This window comes from Neofelis nebulosa, chromosome 5 (genome assembly GCF_028018385.1).
Source record: "Neofelis nebulosa isolate mNeoNeb1 chromosome 5, mNeoNeb1.pri, whole genome shotgun sequence".
NCBI classification, from domain to species: domain Eukaryota; kingdom Metazoa; phylum Chordata; class Mammalia; order Carnivora; family Felidae; genus Neofelis; species Neofelis nebulosa.
The window spans coordinates 39154350-39177919 of NC_080786.1; the positions used below are offsets into that span (position 1 = coordinate 39154350).

At 34.5% G+C, this 23570-nt stretch overlaps 1 protein-coding gene across 6 annotated transcripts in view; it reads right to left on the reverse strand.

Annotated features, from left to right (window-relative positions):
• Nucleotides 1–23570, reverse strand: part of SLC9A9 (solute carrier family 9 member A9) — a 703484-nt gene that overhangs the window by 671785 nt on the left and 8129 nt on the right. For 4 of the 6 annotated variants that reach the window (XM_058730134.1, XM_058730131.1, XM_058730132.1 and 1 more), the window contains exons 4-5: nucleotides 22911–22988; nucleotides 8510–8602 (exon numbers count right to left, since the gene is read on the reverse strand). The gene's annotated coding sequence lies outside the window, so the exon portion shown is untranslated. Of the gene's footprint in view, nucleotides 1–8509; nucleotides 8603–10123; nucleotides 10143–22910; nucleotides 22989–23570 lie in introns of those variants that run through there. The other 2 variants (XM_058730135.1, XM_058730129.1) reach the window with 2 other exon arrangements.

Sequence of the window (23570 nt, forward strand, 5' to 3'; positions counted from 1 at the left end):
GGCACCTGGGTGACTCATTCAGTTCAGTGACCGACTCTTGATTTCAGCTCAGGTCATGACCTCATGGTTCATGAGTTTGAATCCTGATCAGGTTCTGTACAACAAAGCCTGCTTGGGAATCTCTGTCCCACTCTCTCTGCCCCTCTCTCTCTCTCTCTCTCTCTCTCTCTCAAAAATAAGAAAATCAATGTAAAAAGAATGGAGGCAAATGATGAATGAAAAGTAGATTTTTAATCTGTATTTTTTAGAATGAGGTTAATACAAGCAGCATTAGTTTCGAAAGGTTAAAAGGAGAATTTTAATACATTAAATAATCTCTATTTCAATATTTGCTAGAGTATTCCATTTGTAAAGTTTTTTTCAAACCTGAGTTGTACTAGGAAAAAAAAAAGATTTGGAGCTTCATATTGCCACTAAACCAGTTATATGGTTGAACACAAACTGGTTAACTGCCTTGAACCTTAGTTTTCTTATTGTTAAAAAAGCTTTAAATCTACTTCAAAGGTCTTTTGTATAAATAACATAATATATGTAAAAGTATTTCATAAATAAAATTACACACCAACGAGAGGTAAATAAGTCATGGCATAGTGTCCACATACTCTTCTATTGCTAAATATATATCCTGTACTCAAGAATTCAAAGCAAATGGCAATGATGTTAACCTCACTACAATAAACTAGTGAAAAAGTATTTCAACCTCAAGAACATAGAGTCAAAATTCTTGTCTCTTTATTATTTTTTTGACTTGTTTCTCTGGTGATATTTGTTTATTTTTTCTTGAGCTATTAAGGTGATTGGGTTTATCCTTTTCTCTCTCTCTTTGATGAAGATAAATGAGATATGTGACATGGTAAGAATAAGGAGTAACCACTGACAGATGGAAAAAAAAGAGAACTATATAGCATTCAGATAAAGCGCAAATAAACAGCAACTCAACTCTCCTCTAAAATTTACAGTATACAGTAGTGTCAACAATAGCCAAATTATGGAAGGAGCCCAAATGTCCAACAACTGACAAATGGATAAAGACATGGTATACACACACACACACACACACACACACAATGGAATTATTACTTGGCAATCAAAAAGAATGAAATCTTGCCATTTGCAACAACATGGATGGAACTAGAGTACATTCTGCTAAGTGAAATAAGTCAGTCAGAGAAACAAATATCGTATGATTTCCCTCATATGTGGAATTTTAGAAACAAAACAGATGAACACAGGGAAGGAAAGTAAAAATAAGACAAAAACAGAGATGGAGGCAGGGGCGCCTCTGTGGCAATTAAGCATCCGACTTTGGCTTAGGGCATGATCTCCCAGTTTTTGAGTTTGGCCCTGGTAGGGCTCTGTGCTGACAGCTCGGAGCCTGGGGCCTGCTTCAGATTCTGTGTCTCCCTCTCTCTCTGCCCCTTGCACACTCGCACTCTGTCTCTCTCTCTCTCAAAGATAAACAAACATTTAAAAAAATTTTAAAAAAATACAGAGAGGGAGGCAAACCATAAGAGACTCTTAAATACAGAGAACAAACTGAGGGTTGCTGGAGCGATGTTGGGTGGGGGGTGGATGGACTAAATGAGTGATTAAGGAGGGCACTTGTTGGGATGAGCACTGGGTGTTATATGTAAGTGATGAATCACTGAATTCTACTCCTGAAATCTTTATTACACTGTATGTTAACTAACTTGGATTTAAATAAAATTTAAAAATTAAAAAAATTACAGGGTAAGCAATATATAATTATGCACTTATATTAGTAATTATTTACTGCTGAAAGTTTTTTTTCTTCTTTTAGAGAGTGAATTTTAACCAATCAGTAAAACACCATTATCAGTCAGCCTTTGGAGTACAGAAAAGAGTTGTATTAAATAGTAATAGGATTCACTCCCATTTCCCTAGTTCTACCCTTGATTCCTGGACCTGTGAATCTTGGTTATGGGAGAACCAATACTATATACTGGATGCTAATGTAAACATAAACAGCCTACTGGATGATATGGGAGTGACATCACTCATTGTTACTCTTAGTGTCCACCAACAATATTTTTTTTTTGCTTTCTGTACCCACAACCTTACACTCTGTTGGTCCAGATGTTTGAGTTTCAAAAGGAAGAATGCTTCTAGGAGACACAGGGAGAATACCACGTGAAGACAGAGTAATGCATCTGCAAGCCAAAGAATGCCAAAATTTGTTGGCAAACTACCAAAAGCTAGAATGATGTAATAGGGAGTATTGCCCTACAGGCCTCAGAGGAGCATAGGCCTGTAGACACCTGATTTTAGACTTTTAGCCTCCAGAACTTGAGACAATAGATTTTGGCGTCCTTTTTTTAAGCCACCTAAGCTTGAGAAAAGTAATACAAATACTATTTTAATAAATCCTTTGCATTTAACAAGGCCCAGTATTTGTTTAGGGATTTACTATTTTCTAGGAACTATTAGCTAATGGACTGTGTCTCCTGTTTTTCAGAAGCAGTTAAGGAGAAACAAGAAGGATAATTGTCAAGACGTAGCACAATCTTTAAGTGAAAAAAATGTTTATGCTCTTCATAATAAAGCACCTTTTTATTTTCACTTTCGGAGAACAATAGGGTATTTTAGACATGGGAATAACATTGGCAAGTAGACTTGGAGAATATGAGCCAGTTTTTTAAGTGTAACAGGATGAATTAACATTCATTGATGTACTTTTAAACTTCACCAGAATCAAGGGTCTAAAAGACAAGGGAGGCCATTATGTTGCCCAAACTTCTAAAGTAATATTTGATTTCAGCCAAGGAAGTACAACACTACAGACAGATAGGGGAGGGGAAGCAGGGGGAATTTAAATTATCTCATAAGGAAACATTTAAAGGAGTATAACATCCATCATTTTGTCAACAGTGATTGGGTAAGGCTGAGATTTTAGAAGTTCAACAGGACTTTGAAATCTAAAATGTGTTATTTTACTGCTCAAATACATTTTAATACATTGATACAATTCAACACTTTATCACTAGTTATAATCACCAGATAATCTGCAAAAAATATCTATGTCATAGCCAGAAATTCTTTAGATCTTGAAGAGAAAAACCAGAAAATTCCACTTTGTGTGCAAGAAAATCATGGAATTGCAGATGGGTTAAAGGGGAGATTTCAAAAGTGGTTCCAGGAGATAGTAACAAGATATATTTACTGATGAAAGTGGTAACTAAAAGTTGGCAACTAGTTTATAGTTAAAAGATCAGCTGCCAGAAGAACCCCAAATCATAATCTTATGTCAAGAGTTAGTACACAGTACAGAAAAAGAAATTATCTAGACAAAGGGATGTGATAGGAATGAGATCATTCTCATTAAATGGTTGGACTGACCTGAAAATATTAATAGTTGTACAAGGCTTTGATGATTCATAACCTCTACATGAAATAAAGTAGATTAATGAAAATGGATTTTATTATTGCCTTACCCAGGAATATTTCAACATTACCTCTCACCTGAATATGATACCAGGATGTCTGGTAGTTGGTATTTAAGTAGACATAGGCCCTGGAATGAGGAAATCACCACTGAAGATGTCACCTTCTGGTGTGCAGGGCCATACTCTCTAGAGGAATAAGTATAATCTATCAACTATATATTGATATTTTGAAAAGAGCAACTTAGTTCAGGCCATCTTCTATAGCCCCCTCAGATTTTGTGTTAAGTCTTTCGACTTAAGAAAAAGTGATAAGACTGCATGAAACATTTTATTATCAGGCCTGGAAGTGGGTGTATCTTGTCCATCAAGTTACTTTGGCTAGAATCCTGTCACAAGACCATATCCATATTGCAGTCTGGGCTGGGAAAGATAGTGACCCCATGTGGAAGAGGAAATGGAATTGATAAGCATCTAGGAATTAGGAAAAAACTGATACATATAAACATACACATAAGTTGAAAAAACATCTATTTCCCCTTATTCAAAGCAGCATAAGTGACAACAGCCAAGACACAGAAACAAACCTAAGTGTCCATTGAAAGATGAATGGATAAAGAAGTTGTGGTGTATATATACAATGGAATATTATTCAGCCATAAGAAAGAGGAAATCGTGCCATCTGCAACAACCTAAATGGACCTAAATGCACTATATTAAGAGAGGTAAGTCAGACAAAGATAAATACCGTATTATCTCACTTATTTGTGGAATCTAAAAACAAAGAACACCAAATTCATAGAAGAGATCATAATGGTGGATACCAGAGACAGGGGTGAGGAGAGGGGAATTGGAAGAAGGTGGTCAAAAAGGTACAAACTTCTAGTTATCTTATATTTACCTTATATCTTATATTTATCTTTACCATATAAAGTAATAATATGGATGTAATATACAGCATAATGACTATAGTTAACACTGCTGTATGGTATGTTGGAAAGTTGTTAAGAGAGTAGAACCTAGGAGTTCTCATCACAAGGAGACATTGTTTTTTTTCTTTTTCTTTTTCTTGTATATATATGAGATGGTGGATGTTAACTACTGTGGCAATAATTTTATAACATATGTAAATCAAACCATCATGCTGTACACCTTAAACTTATACAGTGATATATGTCAATTATTTCTTAATACAACTGGGGGGAAAACATGCACAAATATCCCCTATTTTCATTTTGTGGGCACTTGCAGCTATGTCTATACCCAACTATTAATTTTTAACCTTTCTGGATTAGATTGGATCTCGTTAATCTACAATTTATACTTGGGTTTTGCACTGTGGTTCAATCTAAGAGTTTTCTTTACTAGGTAAGTTTATTCCATATAAATTTATTGATCTGAGAGATATATTTGACTTAATTCTGTCAAATTATTTTATGTTTTCTTCTTTTACTTTTTAAATGTTTACTACAAGTTTTTGGTTTTTCTTTGGTTTACTTTTAAGCTTCTTTATTTTCTTTATAATAATTTAAGTGGTTTCCTTTCTAAAAGCAATATAATATATCCTCTAATCTTTATAGGTTTGAAATGTCTGTTAGCTTAAACTTGTGCAATAATTGGTTTAGTATCAAATTCTTAGGATGTTCTTACTTTTCCTGAGGAAATGTAAATACTGTTTCATAGCCTTCTAGCACTGATTGTTTCTGGGATGAATTTCTATATAATTTTCTCTTCATTTTTGGAAAAAGGTAAATTGTTGGGTTATTTCTTGACATTGACTTATTTGTGTAAATTCCTTCTAAAATAAGATGTTGTGAAACTGCTAATTCATTTTCTAAAGTGTTATATAATTTTTCAATCCCACCAGCATTGTTTGAGTTTCTGTTGTTTCACATCCTTACCCATACTTGGTATTTCTAATCCTTTTCATCTTGGCCATATTAAGGGTATACAGTCATTTGTTCTTTTGACTTTCAGTTTGCATTTTTCTGATGACTATTGATAATGAACATTTTTTCAGTATTTATTTACCACTTACATATTATTTACATATGATTTTTATAAAATATAATTACAATATAAATGTATTATATATTATGTACATTATATAATTATATACATATATAATTTAATAGATATATGTACATAATTTTTTTCCCAATCTATGGGTTGCTTTTTCATTTTCTTAATGGGATATTTAAAAGAGAAGTTATCTTGAGAAAATAACAAAGTAGGAGGCATCACACCCTTCCTGATTTCAAGCTATATTATAAAAGTATGGTAATCAAAATAATATGATACTGGCATTAAAACATATTGACCAATGGAGCAGAATCAAGAACCAGAAACAAACCCATGCTGATATAGTCACCAAAATTTGACAAGAGGGCCAAGAATAGTCAATGGACAAAAGACAGTATATTCAATAAATGGTGCTAGAAAAATTGTAGATATTCCCATATAAAATAATTAAACTAAACACCTGTTTTATACCTCTCAGGAAAATGAACTCAAAATGGATTAAAGACTTAAGTATTAAGGTTGGAAGTCAAATAACTCCTAGAAGAAAACACAGAAACAAAGTTTGAAATGGTCTCTGCAATTTTTTGCATATGACACCTACCTAAAGCACAAGTAACAAAGTCAAGAATAAAGAAATGAGTCTACATCATACTAACAAGCTCTACACAGAAAACAAAAACAAAAACAACAAAAAAATTGACTAAAGTGAAAATGGGGGAAAATACTTGCAAACTTCAAGATAGGAAAAAAATACTTGTAAACTATATATCTGATAAGGAGCTAATATCCAAAAATATAAAAAAACAATTCATACAACTCAATAGCAGAGCCCCCAAATAATACAATTAAAAAAATGGGCAAAGGATCTGAATAGACTTTTTCCAAAGAAGATATACAAATGACCAACAAGTACATGAAAAGGTGTTCAACATCACTAATCATCAGGGAAATGCAAATTAAAACCACAATATCACCTCACATCTGTTAGAATGGCCATAATAAAAGAGATAAGAGATAACAAATGCTCATAAGGATGTGGAGAAAAGGAAACACTTGTGCATGGTTGGTAGGATGGTAAATTGGTACAGCTACTATGGAAAACAGTAAGGAGGTTCCTCCAAAACTTAAAATTAGAACTACCATATATCTGAAGGAAATGAAAACACTATGTGAAAAAGATAATCTGCACCCCTATGCTAATTAATGATAGCATTATTTACAATAGCTAAGACATGGAAACAACCTAAGTCTCCATACATGGATGAATAGATACAAAAGTTGTAATATATTGCAACTACATGGATGGAACTGGAGGGTATTATGCTAAGTGAAGTTAGAGAAAGACAAAAATCATATGACTTCACTCATATGAGGACTTTAAGAGACAAAACAGATGAACATAAGGGAAGGGAAACAAAAATAATATAAAAACAGGGAGGGGGACAAAACAGAAGAGACTCATAAATATGGAGAACAAACTGAGGGTTACTGGAGGGGTTGTGGGAGAGGGGATGGGCTAAACGGGTAAGGGGCACTAAGGAATCTACTCCTGAAATCATTGTTGCACTATATGCTAATTTGGATGTAAATTAAAAAAAAATAAAGAATAAAGTTTTTTTTTAAAAAGTTGTGGTATATACATACACACATACATACATATAAACACACACACACACACACATATATACAATGGAATATTATTCAAAATAAAAAAGAACAAAATCTTGCCATTTGGGAAAACACAAATTGACCTTGAGGACATTATGTTAAGTGAAATAAAGACAAATACTGTATGATCTCACTTATATGTGGAATCTAAAGGAAACAAAAAACAAAAAAAAATAGGGTGCCTGAGTGATTCAGTCAGTTAAGTGTCTGACTTCGGCTCATGTCATGATCTTGTGGTTCATGAGTTCGAGCCTGCTTCAGATTCTGTGTCTCACCCTCTCTCTGCCCTTCCCCTGCTCGCTCACACACACACACACACCCTCTCTCTCTCTCTCTCAAAAATAAACATTAAAAAAAAATTAGGGGCGCCTGGGTGGCTCAGTTGGTTAAGCGTCCGACTTCAGCTCAGGTCATGATTTCATGGGCCGTGAGTTCGAGCCCCGCGTCGGGCTCTGGGCTGATGGCCCAGAGCCTGTAGCCTGCTTCCGATTCTGTGTCTCCCTCTGTCTCTGCCCCTCCCCCCATTCATGCTGTCTCTCTCCGTCTCAAAAATAAATACATGTTAAAAAAAAATTAAAAAACCAAAACCAAAACAAACAAACAAAAAAACCCTCCAAACTCAAAAAAAAAAAAAAAGATCAGATGTGTGGTTACCAGAGGCAGTCGGTGGAGGAGGGTGGAATCTGATGAAGGTGATCAAAAGTTACAAACTTTCAATTATAAGATAAATAGTACTACAGATGCAATATACATGATGACTATAGTTAACACTGCTGTATGGTATGTTTGCAAGAGTTAAGAGAATAAATTCTAAGAGTTCTCATCACACAGAATAAAACATTTTCTTTTTCATTTTTTTTGTATCTATATGAGGTGATAAACATTAAACTCATCGTGGTAATCTCTTCACAAATATGTAAGTCAAACCATGCTGTACACCTTAAATTTATACAATATTGTATGTCAATTATATCTCAATACTTGGAAAAAATAAAACAAAGATACTGTTTTAAAACCTAAAGTGATAACAATAACATTTATTAAATCCACTCCAAAAGGAACTAAGACTGTACCTGTGTCAGAACAAAAACAATATAATACAGATTTACACGTAGGGAATGGATAATAAAACAATCCTGAGTGGGAAGCATGGAAGAAAAGAAGAAAGGCAGTTATCACTATGGGATCTTTCAGCACCTCTATAGCATCAAGCAATGAAAAACAATTCAGTAAGGATAAGCTGGATGAGCACTGTAAACCAACAACAGCTGATAATTAAGAAGAAACTGAAAAGGAGAAAAGGAGTAGGAAAGTCAGAACCATTAAATGATTTTTACAAAAGAATATGAGATTTTACGTTAGTCCTATGACATATAGCTGTTTTTCGCATCCTACCTTGGGATGAAGTGTGGCCTTACCTTGACAGATAAATTTAAAGACTGAAGAGATTTCCTGGCATTGAGCATCACTTCAGGATGTCAACAGAATCAGGATGATCTCCGCATCGATGCCTGAAATTTATGTATTCAAACAATTATATCTCAAATCCCACATGTTCACTCAATAATCTTAACTTTTTTTTTTTTTTTTTTAATTTTAGAGAGCAAGCACGAGTAAGGGAGAGGGGCAGAGGAGAGAGAGAATCACAAACAGGTTTCATGCTCAGCACATGGCCTGACTCGAGGTTTGATCTCAGAACCATGGGATCATGACCAGAGCCGAAATCAAGAATCAGATGCTCGGGGCGCCTGGGTGGCGCAGTCGGTTAAGCGTCCGACTTCAGCCAGGTCACGATCTCGCAGTCCGTGAGTTCGAGCCCCGCGTCAGGCTCTGGGCTGATGGCTCGGAGCCTGGAGCCTGTTTCCGATTCTGTGTCTCCCTCTCTCTCTGCCCCTCCCCCGGTCATGCTCTGTCTCTCTCTGTCCCAAAAATAAATAAAAAACGTTGAAAAAAAATTAAAAAAAAAAAAAAAAAAGTTTAAAAAAAAAAAAAAAAAAAGAATCAGATGCTCAACTGACTGAGCCACCCAGGCGGCCCTCTCTCAATAACTTTATAATCAGTGCCCCAGTCACTTTATTTCCTTATTTTATTAAATAACTTATTAAACTATAAAATTGACAAAAAACATTTTAAAAATTAAAGAGTTTTTAATTTTAATAAGTAAATTTATCATTTTTTGCTTTTATGATAGGAGCTTTTGGCATGTTATCTCAAAAATCTTTCTCTATCCCAGTTCTGTAATAATTTTGCCTTGGTTTTCTTCTAGAAGTGTCACAAAGTTTTTGCCTTTATGTTCAGATCTCTGATCCATTTCAAGTTAAATATCTGTATTTTTTTTGAAAGTTAAATCAATTTTACATTTCTAGAATAAATACTACTTGGTAATGATATATTATTTTTATGTTTTGCTGGATTAGATTTATAATATTTTGATAATTTTTTCATCAATGTTCATGAGGGATATTGATCTGTAGTTTTGTTTCCTTGCAATGTCTCTGTCTGGTTTTAGGGTGTTAGGACAATGTTGGCCTCCTAAAATGAGTCGGAAGTATTTCATTCCCACTGTTTCCTCAAATCTATATAACATTAATGTCATTTTTCTTTTAATATTTTCTTAAATTTACTAGTCCTTCCACCTGGGAGTGATGTTTTTTTGTTTTAGAGGTGGGGAGTTTTTAAATAATAAATTTCATTTTTTTTAATAGAATTTTTCATATATTTATTTTTTCCCTGTGTCAATTTTGTTCAACTGATCTCTTAGACATTTTCAATTTTATCAATTTTAAGTAATCCATTTTCCCATGAAATATGTCCTTTTATTCTTTTAATGTATATAAGCTCTATAGAGTTTTCTCCTTTTACATTCCTATCTTTGGCAATTTTTGTCTTCATTTTTTTCTGATCAGCCTAGCAAGGGGTTTATCGATTTTATTGATCTTTGTTCAACTGATTTTTTTTAACTTATTATTTTGATTCATTATTCTATTCCTTATTTCATTCCTTCCACTTATGTTGGGCTTAATTTTTTTTACCTTTCTAAATAGAAGCTTAGGGGCGCCTTGGTGGCTTGGTCGGTTAAGCGTCCGACTTCGGCTCAGGTCATGATCTCACGGTCCGTGAGTTTGAGCCCCACATTGGGCTCTGTGCTGACAGCTCAGAGCCTGGAGCCTGTTTCAGATTCTGTGTCTCCCTCTCTCTCTGCTCCTCCCTGTTCATGCTGTCTCTATCTGTCTCAAAAATAAATAAACATTAAAAAAATTTTTTTAAATAAAAAAAATTAAAAAAAAAATAGAAGCTTAGATCATTGATTTTTTAATTATTTTTTTAAAATATCAATAATAATAGATATTAATATCATTTAAAAAATATTTGCACTTAAAAGCTATAAATTTCTCTGTAGGCATCACTTTAGCTGCCCCTACAAATTTTAATGTGTTACTCTCACTTTAATTCAAAAATAATTTCATTTCATTTCAATATTTGTTTTCTAATTCACTATGTTATTTATTCATTGAATCTGGGTTATTTAAAACTGTATAGTTTAATTTTCAAATATTTAGGTATTTATTTACAGATAAATTTTATTTTTTTTTAATTTTATTTCATTATGGTCAGAGAATAATGCTGTATGTTTTGAGTTATTTTACGTTTATTAGATTTTTTTTGTGGCTCAACATATAATCTATTTGATGAATATTTCCCATGCACTCAAAACGAGTATGTATTTTTTGTTAAATGTAGTTTTCTATATTTCAATTTAGGTCAAACATGATGATATTGTTGTTCATGTCTTCTATAAACTTAGTGATTTTCTGTAAATTTCCTTTATCAGTTACTGAATTGTGTTGAAATCTTCAACCACAATTACAGATTAATTTAATTTTCCTTTCAGTTCTCTTAGTTTTGGTTTCACGCATTTTGAAACTCAGTTATTAGGTGAATACAGGTTTAGGATTTTTATGCCCTCTCAATGAATTGATCCTTTAATTATTATAAGATGACATTCTTTACTTTGGTAATATCATTTCACTTTAAATTTATTTTGTCTGATATTAATATAACCACTTTAGCTTTTTTACAACTAAAGACCTACCATTGTCTTTATATTCAAAGTGATTATACGCACACCATCAAGTTTGCCTTGCTTTTTCATCTAGCCTGAAAATCTGTCTTTAATTGGATTATTAGAACAGTTGTGTAGAACCAAATTTCTATCTGGCATTATTTTTATTCAGTCTAAAATAACTTCCTTAATCATTTCTGATAGTGCTGGATTGATACATTTTCTTAGCTTTGTCTGAAAATGTCTTTACTTTGCCTTCATTTTTGAAGGATATTTTAACTAGATATAGAATCTGATTATAGATTTTTTTTCTTTCTGTCAGTACTTTCAAGATGTTTTTTCCATCACCCTCCAGCTTATATTGTTTCTAATGAAAAGTCAATATTAATTATTATCTTATTAATTGCACTACAAGTAAAATGCTTTTTTTTGTCTTGGGTTCATTTAAAAAATTTTTTGTCATTAATTTTCAACAATTTAAGTCTGTTGGTATGATTTTCCTGGTGTTTACTCTGTTGGGAACTATCTGGACTTCAGGCTGTTGGGAATATATGATTTTCTTCAAATTTGAAAAATATTTGACTGCTGTATCATCAAAAAATTTTCCATTCCCCCTTCCTTCTGGGACACTATCTATACTTATGTTAGATCACTCAATATTGTCCACACTCACAGAGTCAATGTGTTCATTTACTTTTGGCCCTTTTGTTCTTTGTTCTGTAAACAGTTTGTGGTTGTTTGCTACATCTTCAGTTCATTTATCTTTTTAAGTTTATTTATTTATTTTGAGAGAGAGAGAGAGAGCAGGGGAGGAGCAGAGAGAGAGAGAGAATCCTAAGCAGACTCCACACTGTCAGTGCAGAGCCCAATGCAGGGCTCAAACTCATGAACTGTGAGATCATGACCTGAGCTGAGATCAAGAGTCGGACACTTAACAAACTGAGCCACTAAGGTGTCCCAGTTCATTAATCTTTTATTTTAGTGTACAGTCAGCTATTAAGCTCACTGTTGTTTTTGGGTTTTGTTTTTCTTAATTTTGGATACATTTTTTACATTTAAATGTTTCATTTTAGTTCTTTTTTCATATCTTTCATTTGTCTCACTTTCATGTTTCCTCTCTTTCAAAATATTTATAATTAGTATTTTAAAGAATGTGTCTGCTAATTTCATCATCTATTATATTTATTTCTATTAATTAATTGCATTCCTAGTTATTAGTTGCTTTTTCCTGCATGTATAGTAATTTTTTATTGAATACTGAATATGAGTTTTATGTTGCAGAGTCTGGATTTTAGTCTTTCTTTAAAGAATGCTGAGTTTTTTGAACTATTGGGACCTCATGAAGATAAAAACCTTCTGCACTGCAAAGGAAACAACCAACAAAACTAAAAGGCAACCAACAGAATGGGAAAAGATATTTGCAAATGACAATCAGACAAAGGGCTAGTATCCAAAATCTATAAAGAACTCACCAAACTCCACACCTGAAAAACAAATAATCCAGTGAAGAAATGGGCAGAAAACATGAATAGACACTTCTCTAAAGAATACATTCAGATGGCCAACAGGCACATGAAAAGATTCTCAACGTTGCTCTTCATCAGGGAAATACAAATCAAAACCACACTCAGATATCACCTCACGCCAGTCAGAGTGGCCAAAATGAACAAATCAGGAGACTATAGATGCTGGAGAGGATGTGGAGAAACGGGAACCCTCTTGCACTGTTGGTGGGAATGCAAACTGGTGCAGCCATTCTGGAAAACAGTGTGGAGATTCCTCAAAAAATTAAAAATAGACCTACCCTATGACCCAGCAATAGCACTGCTAGGAATTTACCCAAGGGATACAGGAGTGTTGATGCATAGGGGCACTTGTACCCCAATGTTTACAGCAGCACTTTCAACAATAGCCAAATTATGGAAAGAGCCTAATGTCCATCAACTGATGAATGGATAAAGAAATTGTGGTTTATATACACAATGGAATATTACTTGGCAATGATAAAGAATGAAATATGGCCTTTTGTAGCAACATGGATGGAAGTGGAGAGCGTTATGCTAAGTGAAATAAGTCATACAAAGACAGACACCATATGTTTTCACTCTTATGTGGATCCTGAGAAACTTAACAGAAGACCATGGGGGAGGGGAAGGAAAAAAAAAGTTAGAGAGGGAGGGAACCAAACCATAAGAGACCCTTAAAAACTGAGAATAAACTGAGGGTTGGTGGGGCATGGGAGAGAGGGGAAAGTGGTGATGGGCATTGAGAAGGGCACCTACTGGGATGAGCACTGGGTGTTGTATGGAAATCAATTTGACAATAAATTTCACATTAAAAAAAAAGAATAAACATTAAAAAAATAAAATAAAAATAAAAAATGAAAAAAAATGCTGAGTTTTGCTGTGGCATTGTTATTTCATCCATTCAAGGTTTTTTAAAAAGCTTTGTTCAGGTGATGACAGAATATTCTTAATATGGCCAAATTTAGCCCTATTACTAAAACAGGACCATTTTGGGATCTCTACGGAATGCCTTGATTGCTCAACAATGTTTCTCCATTCTGGCTGCTCTAAATTCAAATATTTCCCAGGTGTGTTCATGCTCTCCTTTCCTGCTCTGCAGTCTGTAAACTGCCTCCAGTTAGAAAGTGGAATGATTGAGAGGCGCCTAGGTGGTTCAGTTGGTTGGGCAACCGACTTCGGCTCAGGTCATGATCCCACAGTTTGTGAGTTTGAGCCCTGTGTGGGGCTCTGTACTGACAGCTCAGAGCCTGGAGCCTGCTTCTGATTCTGTGTCTCCCTCTCTCTCTGCCCCTCCCCCACTCATGCTCTGTCTCTCTCTGTCTCAGAAATAAACATTAAATAAAAAAAAAATTTTTTTTAAAAAGAAAGTGGAATGATTGAATAACTTATTTCATTTGTTTCCCTTCTCTCTAGGATCACACTCTTCTACTGCCTGTTTTTCAAAATCTGAACACAGTTCTTCCCCACATTTTGTCCAATTTTTTAGTTGTTTATGGTGGAAGCACTAGTGTAGTATTTTTTACTTGTTTTATTTATTGTCTTTTTATTATAAGATAAAACCACAGAAAAACACACAAAAGAAAATGTAGCTTAGTGAATTACTATAAGGGTAAATACCTGTTTTGTTTTAAATGTTTGTGTCCCCCTCCTTCAAAATTCTTAAATTGAAATCCTAATCCCCAAAGGTGATGGTATTAGTAGGTGGAGACTTTGGGTTAGTTCTCTTATAAGAGGTTCCAGAGAACTCCCTGGCCCTTTCTGCCTACTGATAATACAAGAAGTCTGTGACTAAGAAGAGGGCCCTACCCAAGCATGCCAGTGCTATGATCTTAGACTTCCAGGCTTCAGAACTGTGAGAAATAAATTTGTGTTCTTTATAAGCAACCCAGTCTGTGGTATTTTGTTATAGCTACCCGAATGGTCTAAGAGAATACCCTTATAACCACCATCCTGGTCAAGAAATAGAAATTGGTTAACCATCCCAGAAGCCTCTCTGTGTGCCCTTTTGCACAGATAGCCCCCTCCCACCCATATACACTATTGCAACTTTTATGACACTCATTTCCTTGTTGTTTTTACGGCTTTTAATGATCCAAGTGGACATCCCTAGACATTATAGTTTAGTCTTACTCATTTTTCTTAACTTGAATTGTCTTTTAAGACTCCTTTTACATACAGGTGTTCCTGGTATCCCTTCTTTTCCTTACTATTTATTTGTTGAAGAAATGAGATGTTTGTCCAGTCTGGTTTCTCATAATCTGGATTTTTTTATTACATACTTGTGATGTGATTCAACATGTTCTATTTTATTCTATTTCCTGCAAACTGTCTTCAGGATCTAGAAGTTTGATAAAATTACATTTTTATCCCCTTGGTAAGACTATAATCTTTCATCTGAAGGTACGCATAATTTGTTTTCTCTCAATTTTGATGCAGCAGCCATTTGTGCTCAATGTCTAAATTCCAATTCATTGGTATTTATAAAGTACCTATGATATGCTAATATTTTTATTGATTAGCTAGAATAAGTTAATAAGAAGACAATTCCTCATTTGATACTTACCAAGTGGTATAGTTCATTTAGGAAAGGTGAAATGAATGCTTCCTTCTCTTTTTATTGTTTTGTTTTTTTTTTTAAGATAATGATTTCTGACTGTATTAGTTTTTTTCAGTTGCTGTAACAACCACAAACTTGGTGACTTAAAACAACATCTATTTATTCTTTGATAGTTCTAAAGGCCATAAGCCTGAAATAAATCTTTTGCAGCTAAAATCAAGGTTTCAGCAGGACCACAATCACTACAAACGTTCTAGGGGAGAATACTTTCCAGAGACCAGTGCTGTATGCCCTTGCATTCCTTTCCTCCCTTCCTCCATCTTCTTCCTCTATTTCTACCACATGACATTCTTTTTTGTCTGTAGTCAAATCTCCCACTGCCTCCCTTATAATAGTACTTGTTATTATATTTAAAAGTCAGAGGGTGAGAGAGAGAGAGAGAGAGTCCCTATCTCAATATCTGTAACTTAATCACATCTATGAAGATCCTTTTTCCACATATAGTAAAATTTCTAACAACTGAGCATCTTTAGAGGCCTGTCACAGTGACCAATGAAGTCTTCAAAAACTACTGTTTAATATTGTTATGAAATCACAAATTTTAACGTATTTGATTAGTTTAAATCCATTGTGATCTTTATATAATCTATGGCCAATGAGGGCCTCAATTTGACTTCTGAATCCTTTTGATTATTTCTCTGATATGCAGCATTTCAAGATGTTCTAGTACATTTTTTTTTTTTTGCATAAACCTGGAGTCAGTCATTTCTTGAAGCAGCCATGGTTTCCTTAAAAAAGGCAGTGGGGGGCAGGGGGAAATGTCAAAATGATAATCTGGAAACCAGGGCCACTATTTGCTTCTGGTTGGTAATTTGTTTTTTCTAGGATTTTACAAATTCAGGGTTTTTATACAGCCTTTTCAGTTTTTTAACTCTTTTCTTCCATACTGATAATCTGCTTCTCAAGGTCACACAAATAGATTTAGAATATATAATTAGTCATTTGCTTTGTCCCATTTATGCCTTGTCACATTTAAATATTTTAAATGTGTTATTCTATTTTTTGGCATAAAGCATTGATGTTAAAAAAAAATCCCGTGATAATATCACTTTGATGCCCTTATTAAACATGTGCTCTTTTCCCTAGATTCCCAGAGGATTTTTTTGTTTCTTTAAAGTCCAGTCATTTTATTAGAATATGTCTTGGTCTTGATTTTTTTGGGTTGATATTATCAGGTAATAGAGTGCTCTATTAACATATACTTTATAATAATACTTTCAGCAAGTTTTCAGTATTCTTTTTTTTAAGGAAGTTATTTCATATGTTGAATTTTCTTTTTGTATCTTCAGTATTTGTCATTTTCTCTCATATCCCTTTTATCTCTTCATTTTGTTTGATTTTTGTTTTAATTCTCTTCTTTTAATCTACTATTCCTAACAAGAGATTACTTGAGTTTGGGGTGTATATTTTCTCTAGTTTATTCATCAGATCTGGTATAGTTTTCAATTATTTTTTGAGCTGTATCAACTAATTTCTAAATTTTCCTAGTTCTGATTGTTTTTTCATATCTTGTATCTTTTACTAATTTTTTATCTCATTTTGAAGTGGTATGTTTCCATTTGCATATATGTTGAACATATCTTTCTAGCATGTTTTCTTTGCCTATAGGTTTATTCTATTATTGTCATGTTTTCTTATAGTTATTTGTCTGGTATTTTATTTCAATAGTTTTCTAATGTTCATTTCTATGTTGATTTAGTTTTCATAACTTCTTAGAAGATTTAGTTCAGATAGCTTCTCTGCTTAGATTCTTTTTATATTATTTTCATATATTAGTAAAACTACAATGGCTTGCTTGGGGCAGATTCTAGCTGCTTCTTTTTCCCTTTTATCTGGACCACCTTTTTCCTTCATTTCAGTTGTTCCTAATCTAAACAATTTTGTTTCATCCCAGCAGTTTCTGTTCAGTATGAAGCCTTGTACATGGAGGAAGCCCTAGTGGGTCAGTTATGAAAACTTATAGGAACTAGCCAACTTATTGGTTATTGGAAAATGTTAAACCTCTTCCAGTTTTAGCTACTATTCTCCAATTGAATTGCTATGATTTCCAGTGAATAACTTTTACTTTATATGGGGTTCTTCAGTTCTCAGGTCATTCAGATACTCCATTACCTCTCTCTGCTTTTCCCTGAATAGACACTGACAAGATACAATGGCTTCTCCCTACCTTCTTGTATTCTGAAGCTGCCAGAGTAAAACTTTATTAGGGTGATGCTAATAGAAATAAGATACAAATGGTAACAAAAAGAACAGTTTCTTTCTTCTTTGTCTTGTGACAACCCTTTATTGCCCCCTATTGCCAGAACTTAACAGGGAGTAAACTGACCAATCAGAAATGCAATTTTCAGAGTTCTAATTCCAGCATTACAAAGCAAAATATAGAACAGTAAATTTGAAGCTGAGAGATAAAACAATAAATTTGAAGCTGAGAGATAATACCTTAAAAACTGACTTCTGGGGGCACCTGGGTGGTGCAGTCGGTTAAGCGTCCGACTTCAGCCAGGTCACGATCTCACAGTCCGTGGGTTTGAGCCCCGCGTCAGGCTCTGGGCTGATGGCTCAGAGCCTGGAGCCTGTTTCCGATTCTGTGTCTCCCTCTCTCTCTGCCCCTCCCCCGTTCATGCTCTGTCTCTCTCTGTCCCAAAAATAAATAAAAAACAAAAAAAACAAAACAAAACAAAAAAAAAACTGGCTTCTGTTATATGCTCTTTGTAAACCGTGCCTTTTGTCATTGTATAGTCTTTATTTAGAACTTTTAATACATTTTATCTGATTTTGTATATGCAATTGCTTTTCTTTTATGCCATTGTTTTATTTTCAGTATTTCTTCACTGCTCTGTTTAAACACTTTTTTTAAAAGAATATATTGATAGGTTTCAGTTTTGTTTTGTTTTTTTTTTCAACCCAATCTGAGAAGCTTTTTTATACACTGGGAAAGTTAATCATTCATGTTTTCTTCCTTTCATCCTACTTTGTTTGCATTTTTAAAAATATTTCCTTATTTTCCTTTAACTATTTCTCTTAGTTTTCCTGTTTGATCATTACTAGTCTCTTTTCCTTGTTTTAATTATGAAATTCTATTGCACTTTTTCATGCAACTGGTGATTATATTTTCATACATTCAAAATTAAATCCATATGAAAGTAAGGGTTAAATGGAAATGAGATACCAACTATTCGTTTGCTAGGTGCTCTGTTCCTTCACTGGATGGGCCCTTTGGAACACTTTTATTTCCCCTCTCCCTGGCCCCAAACGCCTACGATTTGTTGATATATTTTAATTGCCTTTAGAGTCTATTATCAGGGTGCCTTTGCAGTATGCCACTTTTATTTCAAGAAGCATCAGTTAGTATTTATATTACACACACTCACTCTCCATCTGTTTAGATATCTCTTTAAGGTAACAATTGTGTCAGAGCTCCTCATTCTTTCATTTACTCTATTTTCCCATGTCTGTAGATCTGTATTTTCTTTGTTGATTATAGTCCTTACCTTTACTACTTCCTCAGTTGTGCTGCTGAGTAATATATTCTATCAATCTTCACATGTTTATAAACAACTTTCTTTGAAATTGACAATTAAATGATACCTTGATTGTATTAGAATCAATGGATCATATAGTCCTTTCCCTAGATATAAATTATACTAAATTCACTAGCTTCTAATATTGTAAATAAAGTATTGGTTCATCGGATTCTTTTCTTTCATAATTATTCTTCCTCCATTAGCTAATTAGACTATTTTTTCTTTATCCTTGGGACTCAGAAATTTAACTAGATTATTTCTAACATGTCTATAGCAAGATAGCATTAGGTCAGTGTGTGGAAAAAAATGAAATCTCAACAAAATGACAGCTCCTTGAGATATTAATGATAGATTCCATGACCATTTCTAATTGTATGATATTAGCATCTCCTTTGGGTAACCATTTTGTTTGCTAATTTGTGACTACTGGTATTTCCTTTTTCATTAACTGTTACTGAGGTCCTATCTTTTCTATTGACTATAATGCAAATCTTGGAATTGGGATTTGATTGCACCATTGTGTACAAATATACTATGATAATTTTGTTGTATTAAGAAATCAGTTTTTGGGGTGCCTGGGTGGCTCAGATGGTTAAATGTCGGACTTCGGCTCAGGTCATGATCTCACGGCTTGTGAGTTCGTGCCCCTTGTTGGACTCTGCTGACAGCTCAGAGCCTGCAGCCTGCTTCGGATTCTGTCTCCCTCTCTGCTCCTCCTCTGTTCACACTCTTTCTCTAAAATAAATAAACATTAAAAAAGTCTTTAAAAAAAAAAGAAAAAGAAATCGGTTATGATTGCTCTGCAATAGCTGATAGGAACTCTTCCTTTTCTGCAATGTCATTTTTAGTAAATAACTAAGTCTTTTTTAAGTGTTGAGCCTATGGTCTTTTCCAAAGTAGTGTTTTTCTTCATCAATCCTGCCAGTGTGAGCTCTTTTATTCTGTGGACAAAGAGCTTTCTCAAGTTCAAGACATTTTTTTACTATAAAATACTTAATTATTGATGCTACTCCATCGTTATTCTTCCACCTTTTGGAACTCCTGTATTATTCACTATTGGGTCTTCTGTATGTGTCCTTCAGTTCTCTGATCTTTTCTTTCATACTTCATGTCTGTTTATAATTTTGTTCTGTGCTTTCAGATATTCTTCCACTTGATCTTTCATGTTACTGATGTGTGATTCATGTGCTAGTTTTCAAGCATGAAAATCATGATTCAAATCCTTGGGTTGGGATAGCATGAAATGTGGATACTACTTACTGTTCTCTAAAATTTCCAGGCTAAAAACTCTGGTCTCAAATAAGCATATAACATCAGTGGAAATGAATCTGGTCTGAAATAAGCATGTAAAATCAAATAATAAATTCTGTTAGTTTGCTAGGGCTGCCATAACAAAATACCACAGACTGGGTGGCTTAAACAGCAGTAGTTTATTTTCTTAAAGTTCTAGAGGCTAAAAATCTAAGATTAATGTGCCAGCAGTGTTGATTTCCTCTGAAGTCTCTTTCCTTGGCTTGTAGATGGCTGTACATTTGCTGCCTGTTCACATGGTCTTTTCCCTAAGACACCTCTGGTATCTGTTTATGTATCCAAATTTCCTCTTTTTATGAAGACATCAGTCAGATTGGATTAGGACCCATCCTAATGGCCTCATCTAACTTAATCAAGTTCTCTAAAGAACTTGCCTCCAAATATGGTTACATTCTGAGGTGCTGGGGGTTAGGATTTCAACATATGAATGTGTGTGTGTGGGGGGGGGGATTACAAATCAATCATAACAACTGTCATTGTAAGAAGAGATTATTTGTTGACAATACACATTAAATAATTCTCATACCAACTGATGTGTAACCATTCAGCTCAATTCTTAACATCAAGCTCTACCAGTTTAAGAATTTAGTCCCTCAAGATTGCACCCACTTCAGAAGCTATGCAAATAGGGTGCCAAGGATACTTACAGTTCTGCTCAGCAAACTAAACATTCTTGAGTTCCTGTGACTGCCTCCCTAGGTTTGATAACTCGCTAGAACAAATCACAGAACTCAGGAAAGCATTTTACTTGTGATTACCAGTTTAATATTAAAGACATAACTCAGGAACAGTCAAATGGAAGAAGTGCACTACCTACCTTGCACCTTAATGAGTTCAACTGGGAAATTCTCTGAATCCCATCAATTAGGGGTTTTTATAAAGATATTATTACATAGGCATGAAGTGATTAAATTGTTTCTCATTGGTGATTAACTCAATCTCCAGCCCCTCTCCCCTCCCTGGAAGTTTGGGGCGAGACTGAAAGTTCCAAGCTTTTAATCATGGATTGGTCTTTCTGGTGACCGCCCCCATCCTGAAGCTACTAGAGGCCTGCCTTATCACTGAGGAAATTCCAAAGGTTTTAGGAGCTTTGTGTCAGGAACCAGGGACAAAGAAAAATATTTTATTATAGCGTATCTGTGCAAAAAGGTGACACACTGCTTTTAAACCCTTGATGAATACAGACCATAAAAAAGTCATTTAAAAGCTGTAGGTCTACCTTTTAAGAGATCAAATTTACCTTTAAAGCAGACTTTCTCTTCAAGAATGGCCTGTAAAGTGAATGCAAATCAATTTACTCTTACTCCTGGGAAAACTTCAGGTATCTTCAATGTAAGTATCTTAGAGAAGCTAAGTATTTTGTTTTGTAAACTGAATGTATCTAGGTGTTTGGTTTCTGCAGCATTTTTGACTTCCTTGAAAGAAGTGTTTTTTTTCTCTTTGGATTTGGATTGCCATGTGTATTATTGTTGCTGTTTTTCCTTGAATTTGTTGGAACCTTTCTTTTGCACCTTCCAGTCACTACATGGCTTTTGTATTTATTGCCTAAGAATAACTGCTAATGTGATGCCTAATTATAGATTTTGTACTTTATATAAATGGACTAATACAGAATGTACCATCTTGTCTGGTTTTTCCTCATTTTGTGAAATTTATCCATGTTGTTTAACACAGTTGTAAACTGTTTTATCATATATATTGCTATATCATATTCCATGGTGTGAATATACCACAATTTATTCTTTGTTAATGGACATTGGAATATTCTTCAGTTTTCTGCTATTACAGTATGGCAATAAATATGTCTGTCGGGGGCGCCTGGGTGGCGCAGTCGGTTAAGCGTCCGACTTCAGCCAGGTCACGATCTCGCGGTCCGTGAGTTCGAGCCCCGCGTCGGGCTCTGGGCTGATGGCTCAGAGCCTGGAGCCTGTTTCCGATTCTGTGTCTCCCTCTCTCTCTCTGCCCCTCCCCCGTTCATGCTCTGTTTCTCTCTGCCCCAAAAATAAATAAAAAACGTTGAAAAAAAAAAAAAAAAAAAGAAATATGTCTGTTGGTGAATGAATCCATGAGTTTTCTCTTGGGTATAATCTTAGAAACAAAACTGCTAGGTCACAGGGTATGCATACGTTCACCTTTAGTAGACACAGCCAAACAGTTCTCCAAACTACCAATTGACATTCCAACCAGTATTGTTTAAGAGGTAGGATTTCTCCACATTTTTGTCAAGTCTAGTATTAAAGGTGAGATTTATTGTTTTTAAATGCCTTCTTAAGTCTTCTGCTTGTTGTCTCCCTCCCCCACCAACCATCATTGGGTTTTTTTCTGATTGATTTCTAGGAGTTCTTCACATAATCTGGATACCAGTCTTTGTCAAATATGTGTATTGAAAATACTTTCTCCTACTCTGGGTTACTTAATCATTCTCTTAATGAATACAAGTTCTTAATACAGACCGATTTATCATTTTACCTTTATGTTTAGAGCTTTTGGTATTTATTAAGAACTCTACTGATGTGTAACAAGATTAATCTTGTCCAAAGAAAGGTATGGCCCTCATCCCAGTAACTTAGTTACTGGGAGATAACTGTAAGCCCTTGGATGTCCTGCCTCAAAGGAGTGTCTTTGTTTACCTGGGGGCTTTAAACCATGCCAAGTAGTCTATACTAACAATGTGATTTATGGTGAGGGCCTTGTCCCATGTGGTATCACACTGACCTCTGGAGGAGCAGAAGACTAAGATCAGCAATATGGGAAGAGAGCCATGTCTATGTAACTTACCCCCCAAAAAACACCAGGCACCAAGGTTTGGTTGAGCTTCCCTGGTTGACAACACTCTGTCTGCATCACCACGTATCACTGTTGGGAGAAGCAAGCACTGTTCACACAATGCCACTGGGAGAGAACAACTAGAAACTCTCTATACCAGGTCTCTCCTGTACCCTGCCCTATGTACCTTTTCCTATTGCTGATTTTAATCTGCATTTACCATGGTATAAACTGCAACCATGAGTATACCAGCTTTGCTGAGCTCTGTTATTCCCTGGGGGTGATCTTAGGGATTTCCTGAATCACAACCTATTATAAGTCAGACAGAAGTTCTCCTGTTACCTTTGAAAAGCTTTAGTATTTTATCATTCACATTTAGTTTGTAATTCCTAAAGGAATTACAATTGATTCTGGTATTTGGCATGTGAAGACAGATCAAGATGTACATGGTTTTTCATAATATTCACTTGATCTTGTATCATTTATTATAAAGACCACCTTGGGAACTACACTGTTTAATCACTTTTGTTGTAAGTCAGCTGACCACCTGTGCGTTTTTATTGTTTGTATTTACTAAGTACTCCAGTGTTTTGTTCTTTAAGAATAACTCGGTCATTCCTCATTCTTTGTAGATATGTCTGAGTTTTCAGATTGTCAATTTAATTAAAAAAA